At 38.1% G+C, this 19,258-nt stretch overlaps 1 long non-coding RNA gene across 1 annotated transcript; it reads left to right on the top strand.

Moving 5' to 3' along the window:
* Positions 1-1,789: 1,789 nt before the first annotated feature.
* Positions 1,790-7,549, top strand: LOC112530658. Its single transcript, XR_003072442.3, has 4 exons — positions 1,790-2,012; positions 3,336-4,713; positions 4,962-5,074; positions 6,140-7,549. It is a non-coding gene; the product is annotated as an uncharacterized LOC112530658 (long non-coding RNA).
* The last annotated feature ends 11,709 nt before the right edge of the window (positions 7,550-19,258 follow it).

Genomic DNA, 19,258 nt, shown 5'->3' on the forward strand with positions numbered 1-19,258 from the left:
GACAGTTCATACTGAATAGCTGGCAACTCCTCTGTAAACTTGTCAAGGAATAGAAAACTAATGAAATTTGGCAGCTTTATAATTGAAATCTTGCAGCTTGGGGAATCAGACTACTATTTGTTAAAATAGAATCAGAATGTTTAAAGTGTATTATTTATTGACGTTAATAGATTTAGTGGGCTGATCTGTTGCCTTCATCCTTGGAGAATCTGTAACTCACAAAGCTGTTCAAGAGCTTTCACGGTCCTTCTCACAGCTGACAAATTATTTCAAACATGGACTTGATTGTCCTTGCTTGTATTTATTTAGTCCATCTTTTTTGTAAAGAATTTTGTAAACCCCCTCTGAAATGCCATATTAGTATGAGATGATGATGTGTTTTTAAGGCGTCACTGAAGTTTATTTTAGTCTGTAGAGGCAGTGTGACATAGTGAATGTCACAGGCTTACTCTCATCTTTGTGCAGCCCTTGTACTAGCCACTGCCCCAGAATGCATAAAGCTTATACAGGGAATGAAGAAAAGGTCTCATTTTTGTAAATATCTAGTTTAATTAATAAAAGTAATCACTTGAATGCTCCTTGAAGTCCATGGAAGTATTCTCTGGGTTTAAACAAACAAACATGCTTAATTAACTCTCTAAAACATTTTCATTACTAAATCAGTTCCTTTAGCAACTCCATCAGGAGTATAGGGTTCAGCGAAGGTGCTCTTTAAATAGATCATGCAGCACCACTGTATGTGGGAAAGACATGGGAAACAGCTAGGCTGAAAATGCAGCCAAAGACATAACATTCCTGCAGTGATGTGTGGTAAGTGCTAGCTGAAGGTATCCAGCACCTCCCAGGATCAGGCCTTGTACGATTAAATTGCTGTACAAACCTTTGGTAATAGATCTTTAAATAATAAAGTGAAAGGGGAGAAAGGAAAGTTGGGTGGGAACAAAGCTAATCCAGTGTGTTAAAACATTACTCTTTTGGTTCCCAGCATTTCATGGCTGGGTTAACAGCGTGGTGACTGCATTCAGCAGTGGCATTGTTCTGTCTGGTTGTTTGGTGGGAATGCTGACCTGAGCAACAACACCATGGTATGTACTGCTCAGGTCAAACACATCTCTGATTTCTGAACACTTCATTTCTTGGGTAGTGTTTATTTTCTTCCCAGAAATATAGTAATATTGGGTTTTATTCAAACTTGTGGCAGTCTTGCATTGCTTATTCTAACAGTTCTTGTTGAACTTGACCCACATGTTATCCCTTCATGTAAATAACTCATTTAGGTCTAATCCCCAAATCCCCTGCTTAAGGCTGACTGAGTGAACTGGGCTGAAGGAAAATAATATTTCATCATGGGGAGTGGAGCTCAGAATAAATGTTCTTTGACCTTGAAGCAGCATTTGCCATACTGGGTAGCCTCTGTTTGGAGGGTGCATGCACAATTCATCTCCAGTTTCATCTTCTTCTGGGTCCCACAAAGAGGATGACTGTGGTCCTGAGCCACTGTGTCAGTACGCAGAGCACAGGGGGCTGACTGAACATGTCTTGCTCTGACATCATTCCTCCTCTGCAACCAAGGAGCCTTAGGTGTGAAAAAAAAACCCTGCCAGTTAACTTTTTGTATCGCTTTTCTAACTTTTTCTAATAACTGGGCTCAGGAGATGGCAGAGAGAGTGAACTTTCATTTCATTTCTGTAGATTGTTTGTCTTTTCCCTGTCTCTAATAGATCTGTGCTTTATCTGTTAGCATAGTTGGACTAGATGACCTTTAAAGATCCCTTTAGGGACCTATAGTCCTTTCACATGGATATCAACAGACAAAACACTCCAACCAGGAGTTTAGCAAAAAGGCAGAAAATGAGGGATTTGCTTGAAACAATCTATAGGGAATTTATTTGTCTCTAGTTGGAAATACAATTTTTTGTGGAGGAGGTGGATGGCGGGTATTGCAATTTTGAATCTTTCAGCAAGAAATAAATTTCTTTTCTCCAGAAATGATAGTACAACCACTCTCATAGGTAAGAACTTCTTCTATAATACATAGATGCAAAATAAGAAATAAATTACAACTAATTCTATTTTTTTTTTCCTCCCTGTTATAGTTTTAACCTTCATCACACCATAAGTAATAAATTATAGTGATACCTAGACGATGACAGGCTAAAATAGTAATATATGGTTATTTTTTACCATGGTGATGCTTGAAGTCCTCAGACAAAATGTAAGGCTTCTTGATCTAGACACAATGCATATACACGACAGAAAGATGATTTATCTGTCTAAATAATTGTCTCTTTATCAATTTCAGAGCAACAGAATTACATCAGATGGTAACCATATTTTTTTTGTTAGTTCTACCTGTGTCTGCATGTTGAATGATGTGAGAAATTGCCAGGTTGTGACTTGTTGAATAACCACTACAAATACATTTAAACTGCACAAATTCATATTTATGGCATTCCTGGTATTCAGATATTCCAAGTAACAATATTATTGTGATTAGAACACCTGAATCTTGCATCTTTTATTTTAAATCTATTTTTTTTTCAATTATTTTTATATACCTTTATGACTTTTAACTCTCTTTTTGCAAATATAATTAATCTATTGTTTTAAACATCGAGAATGAAGTAAATGTGAATACTTAATAACTAGATTCTTCATATAGCTGTAGCAGTTATCTACAGCATACCCTACTGAATCTAATAAGAGCAGTATTTTGGAAGGTTCACAACTGAACACTTCTGGGGTGACATAGACCTTTGAACACTGTAGGCTGATTATTGACTTGATGAAATACATTTTTGTTGACTTGGGCTGGCAATGCACAGCTATGCTCAGCCATATCAAATTCAGTCATGACTGGGAGATTTTTAGATAATTAAACTAAGAAGGAAGAAAAAAATGCTCTTAATGTGTTTGAAAAAAATCCAGATTATGAAAGCCAGAAATGTAAAGAGCCCTGAGGAACAGCTGGAAGGTTGAATATAGTAGTCACTGAATGATCACTCATCCTAAAGGTTTTGGGCAAACAGCATGAGAATAGATGGTATCGGTGTGAATAAAAATGTCTGCTTTTGAAAACTCTGTGGTATTACAACAGAGTACAACAGAGAAATTTTACTATGTGATTCTCTTCCACTGCTGGCAGTGACAAGTATTAGAACAAGTTAGACATAAAACAAGTATTGTTGTTACTTTTTGTGCCCAGGCCAGGAAGGAAGAGTCTTCAAAGTCTTCATCTGCTTTACTTTTTCATAAGTCCACTGACTTCAGATCAATTCTGGCATCTCAAAACGACTGGAAGTAGCCCTGACAGTTTACTTTAATGTTCTCTTCAGGTCAATCAGCTTCTGAATTTTATACCTTCCAAATCATCTGACTTCCGTGGAATGTCCTCAGACACATACGAAGATACATCTTGAGTGTTATTAGTCCATCTACATGGAAGCAAGTGTCTACTGAAAATAAACCACAGAAAGAAGACTTGTATTGTTTTAGATTCATTAAAAATGTAAAGCACACCAATGAGACCAGGATTGTTTCTCTTTGGAGTTTCTTTTCTCTTAAGATCACAGCAATCTTCTAATTTCATTTGAAAAAATGATATGCATGTAAGTGCTGAAGGAGTGTGTTTGAAGTGAAGTGGAAGCTCCAGTCTAGCAATCATACTCTTTATATCTGAAATCTACGTTTGGACATGGTGTTTGAAAGTGCTGGGATTTGGCTCCAGTATAAACAGATGGAAAGCCCAATCTCTGACATTTACTGTTTCATGCTTTTGAACATTCAAAGAATTTGGTCAGATGGCAATTTTTTTGATGGATGAGGGGAGGAAAGTAGGAAGGGAGGAAGAGAGGAAGAGAAGACTTATCTCTACATTTGCTAAAGGAGCAAAGCCTTGTTTCAATGCAAAGGAAAGGTATGCCACAGCAAAAACGTGCAAACATCATGTTTGCTGTGTGATTGCGCAAAGCAAACAGTGGTGCTTTGATGTGAGAATGTGCTGGGCAGCAAATTCCCACTCCATGCTTAGCCCATCTTGCAACCTCAAATATTCTTTTGGTTTTCATTCCTTCCTCAGACTTTCTAATTTCTGTCATGGGATGCCTCTGCTTTCCTTGAAGTGAAACAGCCCCCTGTCACATTGCCTGCATTCAGGAAGAAAGCCTTGTGCTGTGCAAAATGGTCATATGCAGCAAAGAGTCTGTGGGACAGGGATCTGGCTTACCTGCTTTGTTCCTCTTATTTTTTTAAATAATGATTTTCAATTGACATTCAAGGAGAATGAGTTGTGTTCCACTCTTATCCTTTGGTGCTCACTGATGTCAAAGAGAAATGTGTTCAATAAACCGTCCTAGTAAATAATTTTATTTCATCATTTTCGTACCATGCAGGGCAGACAGACAATGTGGTGCAATGAAGCAACGCCTCACTGCTCTGGTGCCCATAGGCAGATCCAGCTAGTGCACCCTGCTCCTTGTCTTTGGAAAGACCTGGGGATCCAGGGAAACCCTTGGAAGAGTACATGGGGCTTTCGTGGCCTGATCTGCTGTTGCCAGGTGTGGTGTAAGCTGGTGAGACCCTGTCTTGGTGCCATGTTCAGCTCAGACTCTCTGTTCCTCAGGGTTATGGTAACCCAGCATACACAAGCTCAGAGGGAAGGCAGATGTGAAGGCACTGGCACGTCTTCCCTCCTAACAACAGAAAATGCTGAAGGTGAGTAGCAGGGAAGAAGCAGATTTTCTAGAAACTTCTGCCCTGAGGATGTGATGGCTGAAAGCCAGAGATCGGCCCTCCAGGCTTCAGCAAGGGGCTGTTCTCCACACAGGCCATGGCGGCTGCTGATGATATGGCTGGGTGGAACAAGGCCTGATCGAAATATGTGGAAAGTTAGTTAGTTATGTCTGAAATATGCACTGTGGGCTTGTGTTTTGTGAGCTTCAGGTGCTGATTTGTCTCTCTAGTGTTAGACACCGAGGATGAATCACCCAGAGGTGCAGCTTTCCTGCACTGACTTGTAAAAGCCAGCAACAAGCTGAATTGGAGGCCAGCCACAAGCAGCCCAAATGGAGGTGAGGTAAGTATCACTGATAACGACAAAACCAGAATCTCTACCCTGATTCTGAGATCAGGTATGGATCTGATATGGCAATTCAAAACAGAAATTAAAAGTCAACATCCATCTTAGGACAAAGAAAAATGAGACAGGATCTTGTTGCCCTTTAAATCTAGAAGCATTTTTTTCATCTGTCCAATGCATGGGGAGGTTAACACAACCTGTTTTTACTAATGTCTCTTTAAAAATCCTGTGAGTGATGATGGAGATAGAAAAGGAAGTGTTTCAAACTGCAAAATGTCCTTGGCTGCCTTTTTGATACATGAGTTAAATAGATTTTGCCAAGCACAGTGCTACCGAGCCTAGAGTGATTCAGATGCTGAAACAAGATTATTTAGAGCTAGTCTGAGTGTTACTGCCCTGGAGAGCAGATAACCCTGAACATGCAGCTGGAAAGGTGGAAAGGAGTCGCACTATGGTTTATGGCCTGCATCTCTGCTATTTTTGGAAGGCTGGCTTTATGCATGAAAGGGAAAAGCCACAGGTGACACCTTCGAATCCCTGAGGCTAAGGACTGATTAGCTAACTTGCAGTTTTTCTTCAGAGAGAAATATATTTTCCATTTTTATAACTGTGGGCTTAGAAGTTGTTTTAAAGTTAACTTGCACAGATGCATCTTTTAATATGTTTTCTTTTCCACTATGACAGTTGTAGGGAGGCGTGGGGTTATAAGAGATGACAAATGCCTACTATTTGCAAATTCCAGAAAAAGCAAAAGACACTATTCTACTATTTAATAGACTTGGCACGTACCTGGGTACAAATATCAGGAATGTGCTCAAATACATATGCCCAGCATTTCCAGAAAATAAATTGGTTTTCTCGAATGAAATGTACATTTCAGCCACACAGGAACAAGGAATGCCGTTTTATTTGGAAGAGCAGGAGTTATAGGGCAAGTGAGAAAACAATGTCCCGAAAGTTTATTAGTTAGCCTGACTGTTTAAAAACAATTTCCTGCAAAATGTTACTTGAAAATTTATGCAATTTGACTAATCCAGTATTCCTTATTTGTATTTTATCCAGAGTATGTTTAACTGAAGGAAGAATAATCTTCAGGGCAGATGTGCTCAATAAAGTTAAAGAAAAGACCCTTTGAGAGAAATATTTCATCAAGGTGTTTCCAACACGGACTATACATGTTATCCTTGCTGTGCTGTTCCTGGAAATAATCTGTGCTCCTCTTGCTTTATTCATGCAGTGGATGCATTTGTTCAGGAAAAAACAGTAAAAGTGTTTACTGAAATGTTTTCTATTTCCTAATGGACAGTTTTATTTTAAACTTACAGTTTATTTATTTATTTTGCGAAATGCCATCAGTTTGAAACACTAGGAAAGACCCCTTCCTCAGACACAAGAGGGATCTGTAGAAACTTCTGTATAAAAAATTGTAGCAAAATTTTCTAAAACAGTATTTTCATAGTTAAGGAAAGGATAGCAAAAACTCTAGTACTTTTTTTGTGGCCTCTGTTCACTGAAACAGATAACAGGCAAATAAAAGGGATACATCTCATTGAACTTCAACTGTCTGGAGTTATGTCCCTGATCCTAACTTATTTAGTTTCTAGGATCCTTTTGTGATGCCTTGACTGATCTCAGACTTTTAAAAACGTTCCTAGATAAATAGAAATATATTATTCTTAGGCATCCAAACCCAATGACTGTGTTTTCAAAATGCAGCTGAGTGCTGAATTACACACTAGCCTGGGTATTTATTCCCTGCAAAGAATGTATGTTGTATGTTGGACTCTGATGACCAAATTTCCAAATGGAAACTGGAAAATGACTATGTAATCAATCAGGTTTTGGAGGCTGAAGGAACTCAGGGAAAAGCTGATGGAAAGATTAACACTAATATATATCATCTATTTGTCCTTCCACCTATATTAAATTTTCATAATTGGTCAGATATTGGTAAACAGCAAGAAGGTAGATGACCCTTCTGAAAAAGAACACATGAAACTTAAGAGAAACACAATCTTAGCAATTCGTTTTGATGTTAAGATGTTTGTCTGTCCGTTATTTTATTTCACTAGAACTAACATAAGGGGAGTTTCTCCAAATCATACTGCTAAGTTTAGTGAACTTTAAAGCAGGGTTACTTTATGCAAAAATTAATTCTACTTGTTTGTTCTATCTGGCTGTTTTACAAGTGCTTTGCCCTACGGACTCACTTTGTTTGTACTAGTTTCCGAGATTTATTTAGAGACTGATTTTTTGTGTTCCTGACTCACACAAAATTGAAGAAACAACAAACTAGTTTTAACAGAGTTTGTAAGAATTTTGCTAATGTGAAGAATAAAGACTGTTCTGTTAACCTGATTGCGAAACTGATTGGAGGACTTCTCCATTCTGTTTTAGTTGGCCCGAGAAAATAGCAAGCTATGCACAACAGATGATATAAAGTTTGAGATTAAACTCTATTTGCCTGATTGGAAAATACATTATCTTCTCTTTACATCCGTGTAGGGTAAAAAAATGTATCTTTGCATTGCATTTGTTCTCCTCGCTGTTACTATTAACAAAGAACATTACACTATTCCTCAGCAAGAGGCACTATTGGACCAAGGCCTACATACACAAAAGGCCTTAGATGCTAATGTGGGATTTAGGTGACTAAACCCAACAGTTAGATCCTTTAAATCCCTGTTCAGCTGTTGTCTAATCCTGTAGGTGCCTAAAATCTGTAGAAGTCAAAGATATTAATGTTAAACTTCCCAACACCTTCATTTCTTTACTTTGAATGTGTTTCAGATGGATAGTAGACTTTTCCAGAACATGTTTGCAGATTTCTACTCCAGCCTACTTATCAGTCTTTCTCCCAGAGTAGTGAAAGTGCTCATTATGCAGTAACTTAGAGATTACACTCTTAGGAAGAGAGTGGCAGAAGACCAGGTTCAATCCAGCCTCTTCTTGCTGGGCTTCAACTCTATATCCCCTTTTCCCCACGATAGTGGCTTTCTGAGCATTCTTGCTGAACAATCTTGGACACAGAAAAACATCTTCTGGTCTGTAAACGTTAATCTCATTGCTAACTAATGTGCTCTATTCTTTATTGCATCAGTCTCCTGAGCAGTGCTCTCTGAAGACATAGTCATCTATTTCACTTGGGCAAACACCATTTGCTAAAACCACAAATATCACTTCCCTTAAAACTGTTAGAGTGCTTTGTTCCATCCCAGGATCATCCTTCAGTCAGGGGCCTTTAGGTCCCCAACACAGTAGAAACATTAAAATCCCACAAGAACAGAAGAAGTATGAAGAGCTTACCATTAGATCCATTATAAATGTCTCTTAAATTTGCAGGAGTTGTGAGCAAATCTTTTGTTTGTGTGTTTGTTTTTGTGTTAATGCCTTTATCCATAGAACATTAGGAAAGACAGATGAAGGAAAGCTCTTAATATGTCTGTGAAATGTTTTTTTGCTAAAGTCAGACAAAGTATACATAGTTGTACATATATGTACAATTTGGAAAACTTTACAGCTGTCAAAGCTAGCTGTCATAGTTAATGACTTAATTAATGTTAATGTTAATGACTTAATTAATGACTTAATGACTGTTGATAAAGAAATTATGTTTCTCTAACAAAAGAAACAAATTAACTATGGCTGCTTTTAACCTAAAAAAACCCCAAATTTTTGGGGTTAATTCAAGGTTTCTGGTATAAAATGAGGGCTGAGACTTCCAATAAACTGGACAGGAATAACAAGAGGATCTGGCCAACATGCCTGTTATCAAAACCACTTGGGTATTTTGGAAAAAATAGCCATTTGGTTGGCAGTCCTCTTGAGGTAACTGGTAAATAAACCTCTGAGTTTGATTTTGTGTCAGGATTGTTTTGAACACTTGGTTTTCATTATCAAAGTTTTCTATTAGATACTTCGAGCTGCTAGTAAGTAGTTCCTGACCTTTATACTTCACTTTATCTTGATCTGTGATTTGGAGAAACAATTCTAATAACTTAGGAGGTTATTGTATTTAGTGTCCTGTGTTCATGGCCTAGAGGGGCTGTAGTTTCAATGAAATGCTCACAGCAAAAGTGAAAGAATATGGATTAATAATGTCCTTAGAAATATGTTACCACTTAATTGTTGGTATCTCTCTACCTGACGTATAGGTGCACTTCAGATTTGAGTTTCTAAACTACATATTTTTGTGTTGAGACTAAATATGAGACTACATGTGAAACTTATTTTAATCTTGCACCTAAAACTCTGCCTTCAAGAGAGAGCGTGTTTGTGAAGTGGTATTTTTTCTTGTGTTGGTGTTGAAGGCTATTTTAGTTATTTATGTTCCATATTTTTCTGCATTTTTTCTGGTATTTCTTAGTATTGCTATCTATTTCCTTTGTATAATATAAATAATTTTCTATTTCATATTTTTATTTCCAGTGTTAGTTTAACATTATTTCCTCTCCATCATCATCTGTGATTCAGCTGTCTTTTCAGTACTGTTTTCTCTTTCCTCCCTCTCTATTGTCAACTATTGCCAGTCAAACCTGATCTCACAGAAATTACTGAGTCTAGCAAGTATGGCTTTGAACCTACAACCAAAATACTCCAATCAGTACTGAATATCTTAAGGAAAATCTAATTGTGACATTCTCGAACTTCCATATTAGTTAGGGTGTGCTCTGCCACTTCTATGAAACAGAAGTCTTGTCATGGCTAACTGCAAATTAAATCCTGGAATTACTGGTATGAACATGTGGTGGTGTAGCAGTCTGCTGTGCCCTCATCCTGTAGGATAATATTGGAGAAAATGAACTCCTCCTGCATTAGAATATCCAGCCAAGGAACTGAGAAGAAGGAAAAAGAAGCTGTCTTTTATATTTCTTCAGGGTGTTGCATTCATGAATGCTTTTCCTCTTAAAAGTATTAGCAACATTAAAACTGATCTCACTTGTTTCCCCTAAGAGGCTCTTTAGAGGTCCCATATGCATATTACAAGCTTCCTCAATTGTCCAATGAAATCCAAAATGGATTTGATATTTCTCCCAGGTGTCTCTCAAGTATTTCAGTTAAATAGGTGTTAACAAAAATAACTCAAAGCATTGAACAGTCCAAATAATAAACCATTTCCCCTCTCTATTAATTAGGCTTTACTTGTATGCTACTGTGGTCATAATACCACCTGTTCTCCAACCATCCAAAGTCTTCCAGGAAAAACTGAGTAGATTTTCTCATGTTAATAGCAGGCTGAAGTCTCTATCACATTTTTTTTTTCTTTTAAAGATAGGATTAATTTTTATAAAGTTTTTACTTTGCAGATTGTCTTTAAAATGTATCTTCAGTGGTGATTCCAGATGCAACAACAACAGTAACTGTCATTTTTAATTCTAACAGAGGCAACTTAACCTTCCATTTCTTTGCCAGCACTGAAGTGCTAGTAGATAGTTTTTTAGATGCCTATGCAGCCAGTAATATTTTGTAGTATTTTATTCTCAAAAAGAATCTTCAGGCCTTCCTTGATGTATCATAAACACTAATCTGCAAGCCCTATTTCACTCCCCCTAAGACCAAAGGGCATTTTGTGCTAAATCTGCAAGGAGCTGGAAGTGGGGAGCTTATAATGGAAAAACCTTTTCTGTGAAATTTTTTTTACACTGAAATTACATAAAAGCCAACATTTTTCCTTATTCAGAACACACTGCAGAATATGCTTGTCCCATCATCAACTGCAGATTTGTACTCGTGTGAACTGAGTTCACTGGCTATCATTATAACCCATCTTTGTCCTTTGAAGCTGCTCTTGCCAGCCTCACAGAATTGTCCCTCATACAGTGTTAAGATTTTCCAAGTGAAGCCCTGTAGTGCTCTCAGATGTTGCAATTTTTCAAGCACATTATAAACAATTGCATGGACAGCAAGGAAAAATGTACAATTAATTATTGAAAGTGATCCCTTAATATGGAACTAACAAAATTAAATAATAATGTAATCATGCACTGATTTAAAATGAAATAAATCCTCCCATTTTTCTCCCTCTTATGATTACATAAAAAAAGCTAGAAAAGTTAGTTGACATCATATAAACTGACTGATTTGGAAAGTACTGCTTTCATTGAATCATAGATTCACCATGTGTCACAAGTAGTTGAAGTGCTACAAAATTAGATAGTATCACACGAACTTATTACAAAAAGTATTGGAATTCTGCAGTATTTTCTTTAACTTTGGAATTTGAAACATTCTATGTGTCTTTAAGTAAAATATGATCCAGTGATAAAATACAATAGTGAATTGCTGTGCTTTTCAGCCTGCTTTCAATGTTTTCTTTACCTTTGCACATAATTGGTTACTCAGAACCACACATTACCACCCACCTTATAGGTTGGTGTCAACTACATGATGAGAATGTCCTCACAGGGACCTTTGGTTGAGAGACCATATTATTTCCTTTATTGGCTTATCCCCAGTGAGGTGTTTGCAAAACATTCCAATTATTTTTTAGGCACAGAGTCCATATTCTGATATGAATGTGACAATTCTGTTTCATAAAGATGGCATGGATGCATATTACTGGCTGAAAGGAACATTTTTTGTGGTCATCCAGAATGCCACTGAGTATCAGAAGTTTAGCCTCTCAAGCATCTGAAAAAAAATCCATGTCTTTGCATATTTCAAACTCCAGTGAGAAAACAGACATTTTATTGCAGCCTTCCAGTCTATAACTGAAATAATAATGAGCTTAGTGCTGAATCCCATAGTTCCATTGATAACAAAAATCTCAGTAAACTCAGAAAGAAACCGAACTTTTAATATTTTGTCTCCATTAAGCCAAAATGTCTTAAATCATGTGTGCCCAACATTTTGACTTGCCTGGGCCACACTGAATGAAGAGGAATTGTATTGAGTCACATTAAAAAAATATTTAGTGTAGCTGATGTATTTAACAAAACTTCTATTTTATTCTGTTTTTTATTAAAAATAATAATAATAAAAAAAGGAGCGCAATAAAAACATAAAACTAGTGAGGTATTTGACCCTGTTCTCATGAAACATTGATCAAATATGTGTTGAAAAACAAGTGCATGTAATGTGCAATATACATGGCTTTCATTTTGACTGTGTGTGTGTGGTGGGTGTGAGAGGTGGTGTAAGCACAGCGCTGCACCCTCCCCTCCACAGCATTCTGTTGTCGCCTGCGCAGGCCGTGCTTAAGCTACACACGACTCACAAACAATATTGCTAAAAGTCATGTAGTAACAGTAGAAGTTTACAATCTTGTGGGTTTGCATTGCTAGCTCTCCAGGGCTGTGCGTGGATGCAGGTTGCCCTTGGGATGCAGGTTGTCTACTGACACGATTAGAATGTGGACTGAAAAGATACTGCATTTCTTTCTATACAAGTATGTAAAAGGAAACAGATATCACAGTCAATTCAGAGGTTTATCAGTCACTCTGAAGAGATATTATTTATTTTTACAATTTTGTGCACCAGCAGCATTAGCTTCCATGGTAGGAAGGCAGGCAGGCTGGGGATAAAAATGGTTCTAGAGATAGAAGCCTCCCCTGCCTCCCCTCTGTGACGCACATGAACTTTCAAGGCTGCCACATGAGAAGTAATCAGAGGTACAGAGTTGAGATCCAACGTCTATTTCTATCTTTTCCATTTTTCTTTGAGTGCCAAAACCAGTACATAAGGTAACAAGTCTGGAAGTCCTGTTTCAATCCTAACTTGCCATTTCTGCCACAAATCAAGAGCTGTGATGATTCAAGAACTCTATCCTTACACCAGGATGAGAGTATGTTGAGTGCAAACCCTTGTGAGGATGTGAACGTTGAGCACTGCTCAACAGGTGATAATTTCAGTTTGGGTTCAGATCTGCCTATCCCAGCAGTGCTGGTTTTGGAACGTTGTGCAAAAATTTCCTTTAGTAACATCTTCACTGGAGATATAGATTTAAAACCTTGGACACTTCCTGCATTTCTTGCACAGTGCAAGAGGGGAGACCTGTAGGATGACATACAGGTGGAGCTTGTGCAGCCACGTATTTCCTTTAATGAGAAATAATAATCATAGAATCACAGAATCATAGAATAGCTCAGGTTGGAAAAGACCTTAAAGATCATCAAGTCGAACTGCAACCTAACCATGCTACCCTAACTCTAACTCTTGGTGCAGTTGACACAGTGGAAGGAAGGGATACCATTCAGAGGGACCTCAACAGACTTGAAAGGTGGGCCTGGGTGAATCTAACGAGGTTCAACACAACAAAGTGCAAGGTTTTGCACTTGGGCTGGAGGAATCCCAGGCTTATATACAGACTAGAAGGAGCAGTTCTGGAGAGCAGCCCTGAGAGAAGGATCTAGGGATCTTGGTGGATGAAAAACTTAACATGAGCCAGCAGTGTGCTCTCACAGCTCAGGAAGCAAATGGTATCCTGGGCACCATCAGAAGAAGGGTTGCCAGCAGGGACAGGGAGGTGATGGTGCCCCTCTACTCTGCCCTTGTGAGGCCCCATCTGGAGTACTGTGTCCAGGTCTGGAGACCCCAATAGAAGAAAGACAGAGAGCTGTTGGAGAGGATCCAGAGGAGGGCCACAGAGATGATCAGAGGGCTGGAGCACCTCCTCTATGAAGACAGGCTGAGGGATCTGGGCTTGTTTAGCCTGGAGAAAAGAAGGCTGAGGGGTGACCTAATTGCAGCCTTTCAGTACCTAAAGGGAGCCTCTAAACAGGAGGGGAGTGAACTCTCTGAAAAGGTAGGTAACAGCAGGATAAGGGGAAATGGTTTTAAGTTGAAGGAGGGAAGATTTAGGTTGGATGTCAGGGGGAAATTCTTTACTATGAGAGTGGTGAGGTGCTGGAACAGGTTGCCTAGAGAGGTTGTGGATGTGTCTCTGGAGGTGTTCAAGGCCAGGTTGGATGGAGCCCTGGGCAGCCTGATCTAGTATTAAATGTGGAGGTTGGCGGCCTTGCCTGTGGTGGGGAGGGTTGGAGATTCATGATCCTTGAGGTCTCTTCCAACTTGGGCCATTCTGTGATTCTGTGAACCCTCCCCTAAATCATGTCCCTAAGTAAATAATATCATGCTTTTGAAAAACTACACTTTTGGTTATCTCCTGTGAAAACTTCTACCTGCATGTGTCTTTTTTGGATGAATGAGTGTGGCAAATCTTCTGGAGCTGGGAACATATAAGGCTTTTTGTTGAGTTTTCTATGAGCTGAGAAGCTGAGGAACCTTAATGATTTTGAGAAGTCCCTTCCTTTTTGCAAAAGGAAAAGTACTTTTTGCAAGTTGTACCTACAACTAGAGTGATCAGTTATTGCTCTGTCTTCTTAGGGTTTCCTTGGGTCTCCTGGACAGCCTTATCTCTTAACTCTTGTCAGATCTTTCTATTTGGGAATAAAGAGTCCAAATACAACTCTGATTGATGGAGTCATTGGATACAATACCTTGTGGAGAGGGCATGAGTTTCAGGAACTAGGTCTAACCAATTCCTAGTCTCAGAACTGATGGAAAAAACTGCTACACAGATGGAATCATCATTTGTCTCTTTAAGAATGACCCACCTCAGAGAGTTTGGAAAAAGAAAAGCAGGCCCTCCCTGTAAAAGCTAAATAAATTCTTAAAGAAGTTTTCTCTTCAAAGCATTGCCATTTGTGCAAACTTCAGGCAGATCTACTTGGCAGCTGGCTGGCAGCTGCACTTTATTTTATTTGTTTCCACCTCTTAAAAAAAAACCGTGCCATTTGATGTCACATATGCTCCTAGGGTCTCCCTCTCCAGAGTTATTGTGATAATAATATTGGTTTTAGGAAAGGAGGAAATTTTATTCTTCCTGGCTGGCTTTTGTTCTATATTACTTTCTACTGATGTCAGGGGTATGTACAGAAAGAATTCTGCAGAGCAGGCATGGGAACATACAGTGCCTTGGATTTGGGACAAATACAGATGCATGGTGACAGGTGTATCAGTCTGAGAACAAGTTCTAGCAGCTGTGAAAACCCATTTAAGATAATTATTAGCTGGAAAATGAAACTATGCAATAGGAAACTGGTGATGTCACAATAAATCTTTTTCCTTAGGAAACCTCTTGGGAGTTCTGGTCTTCTACCCATCCATGTTCAAGTGACCAGTTCTGTAAACAGGTTCTTGCAAAATCTAACATTACTTCTGCTTGACTTTCCACCTTTCTCCCACAGTGTCACAGAAGAACTGAGTATTGGCAAATATCACTTTTATACCTGACTAATTTGCTTACCACTGGAATTTTGTATTTTACTGCTCAAAACAGAGTCCAAGTTCTTGGCAAGCTCAAATGTGGAATTTGCTCATGATATTGTTTTGCAGTGAGCCTTCTCCTCATCTGAACTGCACTGAAAATACCACTCAAGTTGATAGTTCACTGACAGCCAGTCTGTTTAAAATGCCTTTTTGCATTTATGTTCTCTGCTGCTATAAAGCTGTGGATATATAGATGGGTAGGTCTGTATTGTGCCTCCACGCAGCCTTGCTCATGGCTCTGAACAAAGATCATCCTCATTACCTTAATGACAGGGCATAGCTTCTGTTTTCATTACAAGAATGGTTGCCACAGTGATAGAATACCCAGTTTTATCAAAATTTTAAAGTATCAAAATAATCTCAGCAGATCCACTTTGGTCTTCAGAGTTTCATGGAATTAGAGGATTAGTGTGCTCTTTGTGGGTACCAGCACTGAGTTTAGTGGTCTGATAGACACTGAAGAAGGAGAGTTGTTCAAAAGATATTTTCAGCCTCAAGTCTCCAGAGGTTTGAATAGTCTGGAAAACCTTCAAATATGCGTCTGAACACACTGTACAATTCATAGTGCATTCATCAGTTATCCTGTGTTTGAGAAATATCAATGATGCTTCACAGTCTCTACATATTTTTTCCTTCCTGGGTACTTTGTTTTTCAATGTAGATGTAATCCAGCCCCTAGATAAATAGCTAGACACATGCAAACATACAAGAATTTGGGGTATTAAAAAGCTTTCATTAAACAAAACAAAGTGCTTCTTGGTTCATTTAAAAATAATCATGGTGCTTGATTTACATATACTTTGGAACATCCTATGATTAGCTGTTCCAAATCTATAATTTCAGCTACTGCTTCTGGCACAGCCAGATTTAATTGCGTTAAAAAATGTAATCCTAGAAGTACAAATTCAAAATCTTTGCACATTCCTGGTATTCCAAAAACATGCATAGTATTATAATTTAGCTTTTGTAACATCAAGCCCCAAGTGCCCTCCTTGCCCACTGGCTTGGAAAAAAAAGTTGAAGGCCCTTACTTATATCAAGAGAGAGGTGAAAGAATTTAGAGCAACCCTGGAGAACACTCACAGATTAATTACTTCATTTCTTTTATTTATTCATTTATTTCCCTTTGGAGTCTTCCCTACTACAGTTGCCACTTCAAAATCACAGTATTAAAAGTCATGCTGATCTCCTAGATCTATTGTCTTTATGTCTGTAAAGAAATAGGATAATATGTACCTACTGACTCCAACATAAGGATTTCAGTGAGAAAGCATGTTATATATTGCCCCTGACTTGGCTGTAGATTGAAAAAGGAAGCTTATAGAGTTGATTGTACCTTACAAATCTCCATGATCACTGGATCCCCAAGTGTTCATTCATGCTTTCTGACCTTCAATGAAAGCAATGCTAAGGTTGCTTGGATAGGGAAGGTGAAAGCATGTGTGAAATCTCAGGATTTCAGTGTACTATCAAAACTAATATCTTTGCCTCATTTTTAAGTTCTTCCTTTGAGTTACAGTTTAAACATGCTCTATGTTCCAGTTATACATTATGTGTCAATAATTGGTATTATATATTAATATAAAGAAATATATATATTTATATAATGACTTAAGAAATAGGTGAAGAGTGTCAGTGTGAACCAAAGCCTCGGCCTCTGAAGTGCTGTCACACCTCTGACGCAACAGGCAGGTGAATAAAGTAGTTTTACTGGAAATATATCTTTATATATCTTTCATGCTCTGATCCTTCTGCACCACTGTGTTTTTCTTTGTTCCTGCCAGACCCCATGATTTTACTGTCTGCAATGTCTTTGATGCTACCACCAATGTGAAGAGCACTTCCTGTGGTGATTTGTAAAGACGATCCCAGACCAAATTTTCTGAAGTACCATCATCATGTTGACGAGAATCTCGTCATGTTGACGAGAAATTAAGCATCCAAACAGTAAGAGGAGAAGCTGTCACAGAACAAATGATCTTCTTGCCCTCGTGACTTCTCCTGTTTATTTATGTGGTACCTGACAGCATCATGACACTTCTTGAAAAATCCTTGTCATAATAATCATAGAATCATAGAATGGCCTGGGTTGAAAAGGACCATAATGATCATCGAGTTTCAACCCCCTGTTAGGTGCAGGGTTGCCAATCACTAGACCAGGCTGCTCAGAGCCACATCCAGCCTGGCCTTGAATGTCTCCAGGGATGGGGCATCCACAACCTCCTTGGGCAACCTGTTCCAGTGTGTCACCACCCTCAATGATCAATTCTAGTGAGGATAATTTGGAAAGAATTCAGCTCATTATTGTATAGTTCATAGTTCAAGACGAGTGATCTTCTCTATTACTGTCAGAAGAAATTGGAAGGAATCAATTAAAAGTGACTAAGAATCAGAAGGGGACCTGACATTTTTGTATTTTGAAAGAAATTGATAGATTGCCTGAAAAACTGAAGTTTGTCTATGACAGTGCTCCAGATTCTGCCACTGAGTCTTCATCCTTCTCCCTAACAGAAGAGCAGTTCATCTTTTAAGTCTTTTCAACAATGTGTTTCTCAGCTGAATGCCAGTTATTGTCTGTCGTAAAGGTGGCTGGACTACATTCTTAAAACTTCTCAAAAGACCTTTCTTTTCATTAACTCAAAAGACAAAAAAATGAGTTTTTGTATATGAATTCAGTATTTTGTATGAAAATGTGGGCACTCTCTCTCTATTTTAACCACAATATAAATCAGAACAGAAAACAATGTAGGTTTTGGCATCTGTGTAATGTTAGTTTTGAATGATGAATACATACCAGGTCAGGGAATTACAAAAGCTGCTTGTGTGGTATGTTACAGATTTTCCAGTGTATCTCCAAGTACTGGAGCTGTTCATGTCCCAGATTCTCTGTTGTTCTCCTTGGCATTGCCCACTGGGATTTCCCACTAAGCACGAGGAATCTTCCCTTGGAATTCATCTGCCCAGTAGTGTTAGAGGGCTATGGGAAACAGTGATGTATCATCTTATCCAGAACTGCTCTGATACAGAACCAGATATCCTTGCCCTTACTTGACAGATACTTTTCTGAACTGTTTGTAAAGATCTTTAAGAGAAGACAGAGCATACTGAAGTACCTTACTGCACTGTTTCCACGTCTTTTTTAATTAGAAGGTATTCCCTAATATCCAGAAATATTCACAGTAAGATTTTTTCTAATACTTTCTTCTGTTTAATGACAAGCAGTTTATCATTACTGTACTCACAATGTTTTATATATCAGAGAGCTACAATCATAACCTTCTTGATTCTTTCTTCTGAATAAACTAGTCTTTAAGCTTCTTTATACATCCTTCTTTTCAATACTCTTTCTTCTATTCACTCCTGGATTCTTCCTGGTAATCTATATCTTTCAAAATATGTAATGTTTAAAACTGCATAATACCATCTCATGTTTCTTTATCCCCTTGGAGAAGATGGATTAGCTGTCATTCAGCTCTGTATTGCTTTAACTGCACAGCTCCCCAAGTTTAGTTAAGTTTATTTAATGTTCTCTTAGATGTGTATTTCTATATGTTTGCATTAGATATATTCTACTAGAAACTGTATAACAGCAAAATGCTGTCTATTCTTACTGACAAGTTAGATTTCAATTATTCTCTCCTTAAATATAAAATTAATTATGCCAATGATGTATTCTGTTTCAAGAATTTCTAACGCTGGCAGTTTATGACGTACACAAGCAAACTAAAAACTTCTCAGTTCATTTTTAACACTCCTCATGTAGATTCTCCCACTTACTTGAATGTTATGTTGCTGTTGTTTTTTCCCTTAGATTGGATTTGGTTATCTTTGGAACACTTCGATGATGTTATTAACAGTCATTGCAAGTGTTAAATAAGGTTCATATATATTAAGAAACCATGCAATTTGTTA

The sequence above is a fragment of the Gallus gallus genome, chromosome Z (assembly GCF_016699485.2).
Source record: "Gallus gallus isolate bGalGal1 chromosome Z, bGalGal1.mat.broiler.GRCg7b, whole genome shotgun sequence".
NCBI classification, from domain to species: Eukaryota; Metazoa; Chordata; class Aves; order Galliformes; family Phasianidae; genus Gallus; species Gallus gallus.